Here is a 9,067-nt window from a genome sequence, read left to right on the forward strand (position 1 = left end):
ACCGTGTGCGGTTAGGTCATTATGAGCGGGAACATACACCAAAGATCAAACAGCAACAACTGCCGGACAGAGAGGAAACCAGACAACTTTCAGAGAACTTTATGTCCTGAGGATAAAGGAAGAAAGTGAGCCCGACTTTTCAGACTCCTTGGAGGGAGAATATGAAAGTTTTATTCACACAAGAGGGTTGTTTCATGAAGATTGAGATATTCAAACCCTAGTTAAACCAAAGAGAACCTCCTGCATATGCTGGAGATCAATATCTGAATCAAGTTGAGTAAAAAAAATCCTAACTCCATGAGGCCCACTGACTTTGACCTTTGGCCTTCAAAATTTGATCAGCTCACACTTGAGTCAGAATGCACATTCTTGCAAAGTTTGCCTAAAATCCCTCAAAGTGGTTTTTAGAGAAGAAAACTGAAGGAAAAGGCAAATAAAATAAAGTTCCAGATGCACATTCAACATTATTCCTCTTTCCTTATTGTGGCCATCCTAGTTGGCCCTGAAGGAACTGCAGGTGAGCTGCATCATGGCAGTTGTAATAAATTAAATCCAAACGCATTATCTAAACAAAATCTTATGTTAAATGTTTATGATATACTTGAATACATTTTTTAATACAGATTTATCTTGCATGCCACCTTTTAGCATTTATTTGATTTTTGATCCCCAGTCAAAACAAAAGAGATGGTGGTGGCTCATTGAAATAAAGTGCATTAATCTGCACTCAGTGCCCCATAAGGAAAAAGTGAAAACAGAATTTTAGGGGAAAAAAAAATATAAGAAATACAAAACTGAAATATCACATTGACTCTTTGCAAAAACACTTGAAATTCAGCTCAGATTCCTCCCATTTCCTTTGATCATTGCTAAGATGTTTCTACACCTTGCTTTGAATCCAGTTGTAGTTAATTAAGAAGATTGGACATGATTTAGAAAGGCACACACCTCTCTATAGAAGGCCTCACAGCTGACAGTGCATATCAGAGCAACAACCAAGCCATGAGGTCAAAGGAACTGCCTGCAGAGCTCAGACGCAGGATTGTTGACAGGCACAGATCTGGGGAAGGCTACAAAACATTCTGCTGCACTGAGGAGAGTACAATGGCCTCCAAAATGCTCAATGGAAGATGTTTGGCACAACCAGGACCTTTCCAAGGGCTGGTTGTATGGCCAAGCAGAGCAATAGGGGGAGAGGGGGTGCAGTAGGAGATGCCACCAATAACCTGATGGTCACTCTCAGTGACTCCAGAGATCCTGCATGGAGATGGGACAAAGCTCCAGTAGGGCAACTAGCAATCACTGCAGCCCTCCACTGATCTGTGCTAATGGCAGAGTGGCTGGAAAGATGCCTCCTCTCAATGCATAACACATGAATGCCCACTTGGCTTTCACATGCACTCTTGCAAACTCCAAGCGGCATTTTTAAAGTTTGGTTGTATGAGGTACATGGCAATAGTAGTAGCATTAGCCTCCAGTGATTTCAGTTGGCACGTTGCCCCTTTAGGAAGAACTCGCTTGGGGAAGCTAGGTAGTAGAGCTCAACAGACCAACACAGTTGCTCCATGTAATTTAGCAAGCAAATGTTGACTCAGTTGCACGCTCTATCGAAAAAAAAATTTTTAAGCATTGCACTTTCACCTAAGTTTTCTAATTCAACAGCTGACATGTTGTTTTCATAAAGTCAAGCTAACTGTTGCTTCTCTAATTATCAGCCATTAAAAGAATAGAGCGACAGCAAAAACTTACTTGGATGGCAAATTTCCATTCAATTATTCTGGCATTCAGTTAGGCAGGCATCTTTGAGCTGCTTTTGATTGGAAATGTCCTGAAGTCCCCACTCATGACAGCACGACTACAACACCCAGGGTCCTTGGGATCTAGATGGATGGATACATTATTAATCCTAAGTGAAGTTCAAGAAATATTTCTCCTTCGAGCCGGACTTGAACCAGCGACCTAAGGATGTCTATGTGACCACTACAGTCCTCCGCTCTACCAACTGAGCTATCGAAGGGAGCTGCTCTCACCTGCTAACCAATCTCCAGTAAACTTTCTCCCCTCTTTCTTTCTTCCTGTCAAGTTTTCATTTGCATTAGTTATTCCTCTATGTATAACGGCTCATTAAAGTATCCTCTCGTATCCACAGTCAATAGCACGTCATCGCCACTCTGGACAAAATCACTCGTTAAGTTTGTTTAAGCATAGTTTGTTGTCGCTGATGCCCACAGACCTAAAAATGCTGACCAGATCCATTGGGGCACAGAGCATATAGCCAGTAGCCAAAGCTCGCATTGCAAAATAGTGCCAAACACAGAGGCTTTTATGGGATCTTCTCTGAGTGTTTTGTTGTGCTTGCTTCATCTTTGTTTGTTAACTAATAATTAGGAAACAGTTAAGAGGCATTACTGCCCTCTGGATTGGGGTGGGGATACTGTTTGGAGGCCGTGTGTGTTTGCTGTTTTTATCCAATCAGATGTACTCGCCATGCGACTGTGTCCATGAACATTCAGGACAAATACCAATACTGTTACACCCCAACACTGACTAATTTAGGATTGCACACCACACATACACTAACATGCATGCTGGTAAATTTCTTTGGATTTAATTTGAAAGTCTTCCTCCGTGCTGCTCGGAAACAGCTGTGACCTCGGGCAACAGATTACCCATCAACAGGTCACCTTCCTTCCAAAACAGATAAAAAATGAAGGAAAAAATAAAATCAACCGAGGCTATTTCTGCAGAGCTGCATCGCTGACTCTGTGTGTGTGTATTTGTTTCTGTGTGTGTGTTTTCACCCGGGAGCCAAGCCAATCCATACATAAAGTGTTCTTTTCCTCCACACTCTCCACACCGGACAAATGGATCTAATAAATCATAACTAAAAGGGATGAATTGGGAGTTTTTTTCTCTCTGGGTTTATTTGGGTGTATGAAGTGGAGATAAGGAAGCCATCAGTCTCTCTATCCTTCCTGCATAGCTCGATTTGTTGGCAATGAAAGAGAAAAGAGAATAAAAGAGAGAGAAGAGACAGAGACGAGGCTGGAGAGGTGTTTTTGTCTAGCTCTGACTTCCTTTTGGTCTCCTTATGTCTCTCTGAAGCTCTTCTTTTATTTCTCTCACTCAGTCACCTCACTTTTTCATAGTGTTCTCTCCTTTTTTTGTTCCAGTCTTCATCAGCAGCAGAGTATAAGCTGAGATCAAAGATATCTAGACAGTTTACCATTTGGGACTCAGGTTTAGATCCAAGTATACTAAAACAGCAGATTGTAGGTGTATGCACAGATGTTTAATGTGGAGACCAGATCTTAGAGATTGGTAGATCAAATCCATCTCTTGCCAGTTGAAACTTTTCCTAGGATATTATTGTTTTGGGTAAAGGTTTGGAGGAAAACTGCTTGATCATCATCTGAAAGGCAATATGGTTCTATCGCTCATACCTTATGGCTGCTAGACATTGTAAGACCCAACTTTGGGCCCATTCTGACCCCCAACAATAAGAGAGTGTGACTTGATTCAAGGGTGCTGTCAGCCAACAAAGACTCAGCCTACGTGGCAGTTCTTATTTCAAAGGATGATCTAAAAAAAATAAATAATAATAATAAATCGTGGACACTCGGGGGTCATTTGCACCCCCCTGGCCATGGGCTTTATCTATAGCTTTTGCTTCATGAATTCAGTTAACATTCATACAAAGAGCCTGATTTATACTGCAGCTCAACAGAATGAGACGGCGAATAAAGCAAGCAGATTTAGTTTTCATGTCAGGCCACTGTGACCCTTGGAGATGGGTGAAGAGTTCAGAGAAGAAGTGCTGAAAGGAGTCAGCTGAGGTGCCTCCTTTATCCCTCCCTCTCCCTACAGAGCTCACTGGATTGATTATATATCCCGTCTGATCCACGAAGACCTCGGAATCATCCAGAAAAGGCTGGGGAAAATTTCTGTGGAGGAATTATCGGAGTTTCTTGACATATAGACGTTCTCACAAGTCCAGAAGCCAAACCAAGAGAAGAATGTTCAGTCATTTGGTTCATGGTGAGGTCTGATACTGCAGTGGTTCCTGACCATGCGGTACCTCATGATTACCAATAGAGAAATCCTTCTTTAACTTTATTTGACTGTCACTGATTGTCTACAGAATCTTTTTTGGTCAAAGTTGTTGTTCTTTTTATTATATTATTCATGTAATGTTTTAAAATGATCCATTTTAGGGCACATCCAATCAAACCAAATGAAACAGAACATCCAAATATGAAATTGTTTCATGCATAATCCTAATTAATCCCAAAAGAAAACCCATTATAGCTGCAGCATTTATTCTTTTTGCAGGAGAGAGCAAAGACTTTCTTCTTTCATATCATCACAGTGTTTGTTCAGTGGCATCTCTATAATGTATTCTGGCTCTTTCAAATAAGGTAAACATGTGGAGGCTGGTAGATGTTATTGGTGATCATGGATAGTGTTTTGGGACCTGACATGCCCCTGACAAGTAGTCTGTTTCACATATCCATACCATATGGGCAACACCCCACAGTGGTTGGGAACACAGAACCTTAAAAAATAAAACAAAAAAAAAATGGAGGGTGGGTTGACGACATTCACATTCATCAAAGGCCAATCAGAGCAATAAAGCATATGATGCAGGCAACAGCTCTCATGACAACTCACAATTCTTCACTATCAGTAGCCAGTTGTTTAACTTGACACATGCAAGAGTCAGTAAGGTGGCTTTCACACTAGGGGCCCGGTCCCGGATCCGAGTGCACTTGAGGCCAACGTCCGGTTTGTTTGGGTAGTGTGAATGCAAACAAACCGCGCCTGGGCACCGGGCCCAGGCGCACTTGGGGAGGTGCTCCCGGGCATGATTCAAGTGGACTCTAGCAGGGTTCGGATGAGATGTGAATGCAACCGCCCTCGGGACAGAGCGTCAAATCAGCTTTATGACATCATTGTAAAAGCTAAACTTCTTTAAACAGCGTGACAGTTTGTTCACATTTTTCCTCAATAAAGGGCGGAAATCATCAGAATCCAGTCAATAAATGGTCTGCTGTAACTCACCTTACAGATGAACACAGGTTGGAGTCAGTGAGAGGAGATGCAAAGGCAGTTAAAACTCTCCTGTCACCTCAAAAACCACTGAATCTTTGCAGCGCAAGCCCATTTAATACCCTGAGCTGCATGTGGATGTGCAGATACGAAGAGTGAAGTTGCTGACATCTTAAAAGTGATTTTAATTATCCATGGATGCAGGATGGACTTTTTGCTGGGTCAAAACAAAAACAGTCTTCTTCTTTCTCCTCCTTTGCAGGGTTGTAAACCAGCTACGTGCATACCGCCATCTGCTATGGAGCTATTATTGTTGCAAAAGTATTTGCAAATGCATACAAAGATCTGCGCACAAATCCAGAAATGCATGTACAAATCCACAAATGCGTGTACAGATTTGTAAATGCGTGCACAAATCCACAAATGCGTGTACAGATCTGCAAATCCGTGTGGATCTTTGTACAAATATGTGCAAAGTTTTGCAAATTTGTACAAAGATCCACAAATGCGTGCACTAATCTGCAAATATGTAGACCAATTTGTATTTGTGGACTTCATTTTGTTTCAGAATCTGCCTCTCAATTGGCTTTCATACACATGTGACTTTTGCAACACTTGTTATCTTCTTATTATCTGGCCAGGAAATATATAGGACTTGAAAATTTGCTTTAATGTGTGATCAAAACGATCGGCCTCACGAAATATTCATTTTAGTCCCTTACAGTTAACACTAAACAGTTATTTGAATATTTTGATTATTAGCTCTGACATCACGTCAATAGTCCCGTCAGCTGCCCTTGAAATAGGAAATCGTTCTGCAGTCCCATGAGCAAAAGAATCCCAACATAAAAATGTAAAAGCTGAAGTTCTGCCAACCAGAAAAACTCTGAAATTAGAGACCGCAGAGTCACCTGGATCTGCCCAATGTGGTTGTGCTGATCCTGCACCTGCAGCACAAACAGCGCCAGTGTGATGACTCTTTGTCCACTGGTGAAGACTCCCTCTACCTGTCGTCTATTCCCGCCAGTGCATGCGCGGATTTTGGCCTAATGCTGATTCACTGAAAGCAGTGTTCATCTAGCTGATCAAGTGGCCGAGTGGCAATATCATGGACTTTCATTCACAAAGTTGAGGGTTCGAATTTTGCTATATAATATATTACAATATGATGCTGGTAACTTTCATGAATTGAATCACTCAGGCCAGGAAATATACGCAGTGCTTGTTATGCTAGAAAATCTGTGATACTGCCACTCAGCCACTTGATCAGCTGGATGAACGCTGGATGCTTTCAGTGAATCAGCATCAGGCCAGAACATATTTGCAGATTAGTGCACGCATTTGTGGATCTTTGAACAAATTTGCAAAACTTTGCACACATTTGCAAATCTTTACACAGATTTGCAGATCTGTACACGCATTTGTGGATTTGTGCATGCATTTACAGATCTGTACACGCATTTGTTAATTTGTGCATGCATTTGCAGATCTGTACATGCATTTGTGGATTAGTGCGCAGATCTTTGTATGCATTTGCAAATACTTTTGCAACAGTAATAGCTCCATACCTGCGGTTTCAGACTGAGTAAATACACAAGAGTGCCTGGGCACGGTTTTATACTGCTAGTGTGGAAGCAAGCCTGTGGGGGAAGGGGGAGGGGGAGGAATCGCGCCGCGCCGCGGTTCAAATCAACTGGGCTTAGTGTGAAAGCACCCTGAGTTATAGAATGAATATAGCCACTTGTTTCGAGATTTATCGAGGTAAAACTTCTGATGAAAACAGGGCTGAGATTGCAGGGGCATGCAGCCATAACAATACATAGCCTACAGGTGCATTAAAAAAAAATTAGAAGATAATAGAAAAGTTTTCCTGTGATTTAATTCATGAAGTGAAACTTCCATGTATTCTAGGTTCATCATTGCAAAGTGAAATATTTCAAGACTTTTTTGTTTTAATCTTGATGATTATGGCTTACAGATCACCAAAATTAAAAGTCAACTTTCTCAAAAGATTATATTATTGTAAAACATCAGTCAAAATAAAGAATTTATAAATGCAGAAATGTGAACCACCTTGAAAATTATGAACTTATACAACAAAATACCATGAATATCCAAATAGAATTAAACTCAGAGTTCTTGTTTACATAGTTATGTAAGGTGTCCATACAAGAGAAGAATAAAGCCAACATATCTCTTCTTCTACTTCAAAAAAACTGGATATGGAAAAAAAAGATACTGCGGACAGTCTGGCAAATGGATGAAAGTAAAATATGTTCTGTTTATTCTGCTGCATGTTAACTGGAAGAGGAAAGAAAACGTCTCGCAAAAGCAGTTATGTTTTTTTTCAACTGTCTCTGTTTCTTCTCCCTGCAGCAATCCAGGCTGATTACACACACACACCCACCCCCACACACACACACACACACACACACCCCCCCACATGCACCCACACACAAAGGCAGGTTTTATTATTCCAAACACATCAGGAAAAAGTTTGTGAAGCAGGAAATGATATTTCTCAGCAGCACTGTGATTTAAGTGGGGTTGATTCTGTGCATGTCCTTCAAGGTTTAAGCTAATCACAGAGCTGCTGCTTCTCTCTCAGCTGTCTCCTCCTCCTTTTTATCCTTCTTCTCCTTCCTTTCTGCAGATAGGAACAAAGATTAACTTAGCGCATGGACATCTGTGCAGGATCTGAATGGATGGAAAAATGTAATATGCACCCAAAATAATGCCATTAATTGTTTCATGAGCTTAAATTTCTAAATGGACTTGACAGGAAGGCTTAGTTCATGAGTGAGAACTTTTGAAAACTTAGCTTGCTCACTGCATTTTGGCCTTTTGTACTTACACAAACAGTGCTGTAGGTCACTGAAATTCCTCTTGTGAAAAAAATGTTGCATGCTGTAGATTTCTAGAACCCCAGTTAAAGGATTTAAGTGCCTGGGACACCACAATGTTAGCTGGTTTCTTCTCTGATGTTCCCAGAATGCAAAGTTATCACTTTTGTTGGCTGCGCTTTTGACATGCTTACACAGACACGTAGCCGCTCGCCCACTCTGTTGATGAACAAACACACCTGGAATGGACTATGGATTTCACTGCTGCTTCATACAACACTCCTAAGATTCAAACCCACCACCAACGTTGGCCATGGGGATGAGCTGGTTGGTGGGAAAACTGTAAAAATGAAATGTCATTGCAGGTTATTGAGAAACAGTGGTGAAATGGTTTCGTCATAAGGACATCCTTGCTGTCTGGGAGTGCGTTGTTTCTCAGTCTGTTGAAGGGCAGAGTACTGTTAACACAGCGAACTCTCCACAGCAGGTAATGATGTTTTTCATAAAATAGTTTTGAGACCAACACTGTCATATATGACAGGAAGAGGCACATGTTATAAAAATTGAAATATCTTATGAAATATAAATTGTAGCCAATAACTTTTTCCCCTATGGAAGCCCTCGGTGTTTTCATTCTGATGACGCTATCCATGGCTTCATAGCCCTAAGGAAGACTTATCTAACTTGAGTAACTTTCCAGAGTCTTTAAAGATTCAATCCAAGCCAGTATCTCTGATACTGAATGTCTTTTTATCCATTTCTAATCTTTTTTTCCATTGTTCCTGATGCTAGCGGCTAATGCTGCCTGGCACATTGTCTGTTTTGTATCCCAAAATGCATTGTGCCTGGGCTGTGACCATACTTCGAATTAAGGGGGAAGTAAGAGGAGCTCAGCTCCTCCGAAAAGGGCTTGAGCTCTCCTGAAAGCATCAATGAGCCGTTCAGGGGGAGCTCTAAAAGTTGTAAACATGTTGGTTTTTATTTAATGTACACTACGTTTCCTGAATTATATATCAAATAGTATAAAAATATCATTGTTGTTTAGGTTTGTTTTTTCCATTTGATTTTCCCCTTTAAATTCAACCTCACTGGTTTGACATTGGGATTATTTGTGTTTATTTGGACTGCTTGAACTGGAAGTCAAATTATGTTTTCAGCATGACTTTCTGTCAATC

At 41.0% G+C, this 9,067-nt stretch overlaps 1 non-coding gene across 1 annotated transcript; it reads right to left on the reverse strand.

The window, feature by feature from the left end:
- Positions 1 to 1,931: 1,931 nt before the first annotated feature.
- On the reverse strand, positions 1,932 to 2,017 carry trnay-gua. The gene is given in 2 exon segments: positions 1,932 to 1,967; positions 1,981 to 2,017. It is a non-coding gene; the product is annotated as a tRNA-Tyr (tRNA).
- Between the last annotated feature and the right edge of the window lie 7,050 nt (positions 2,018 to 9,067).

The sequence above is a fragment of the Cheilinus undulatus genome, linkage group 10 (assembly GCF_018320785.1).
Source record: "Cheilinus undulatus linkage group 10, ASM1832078v1, whole genome shotgun sequence".
Taxonomy (NCBI): domain Eukaryota; kingdom Metazoa; phylum Chordata; class Actinopteri; order Labriformes; family Labridae; genus Cheilinus; species Cheilinus undulatus.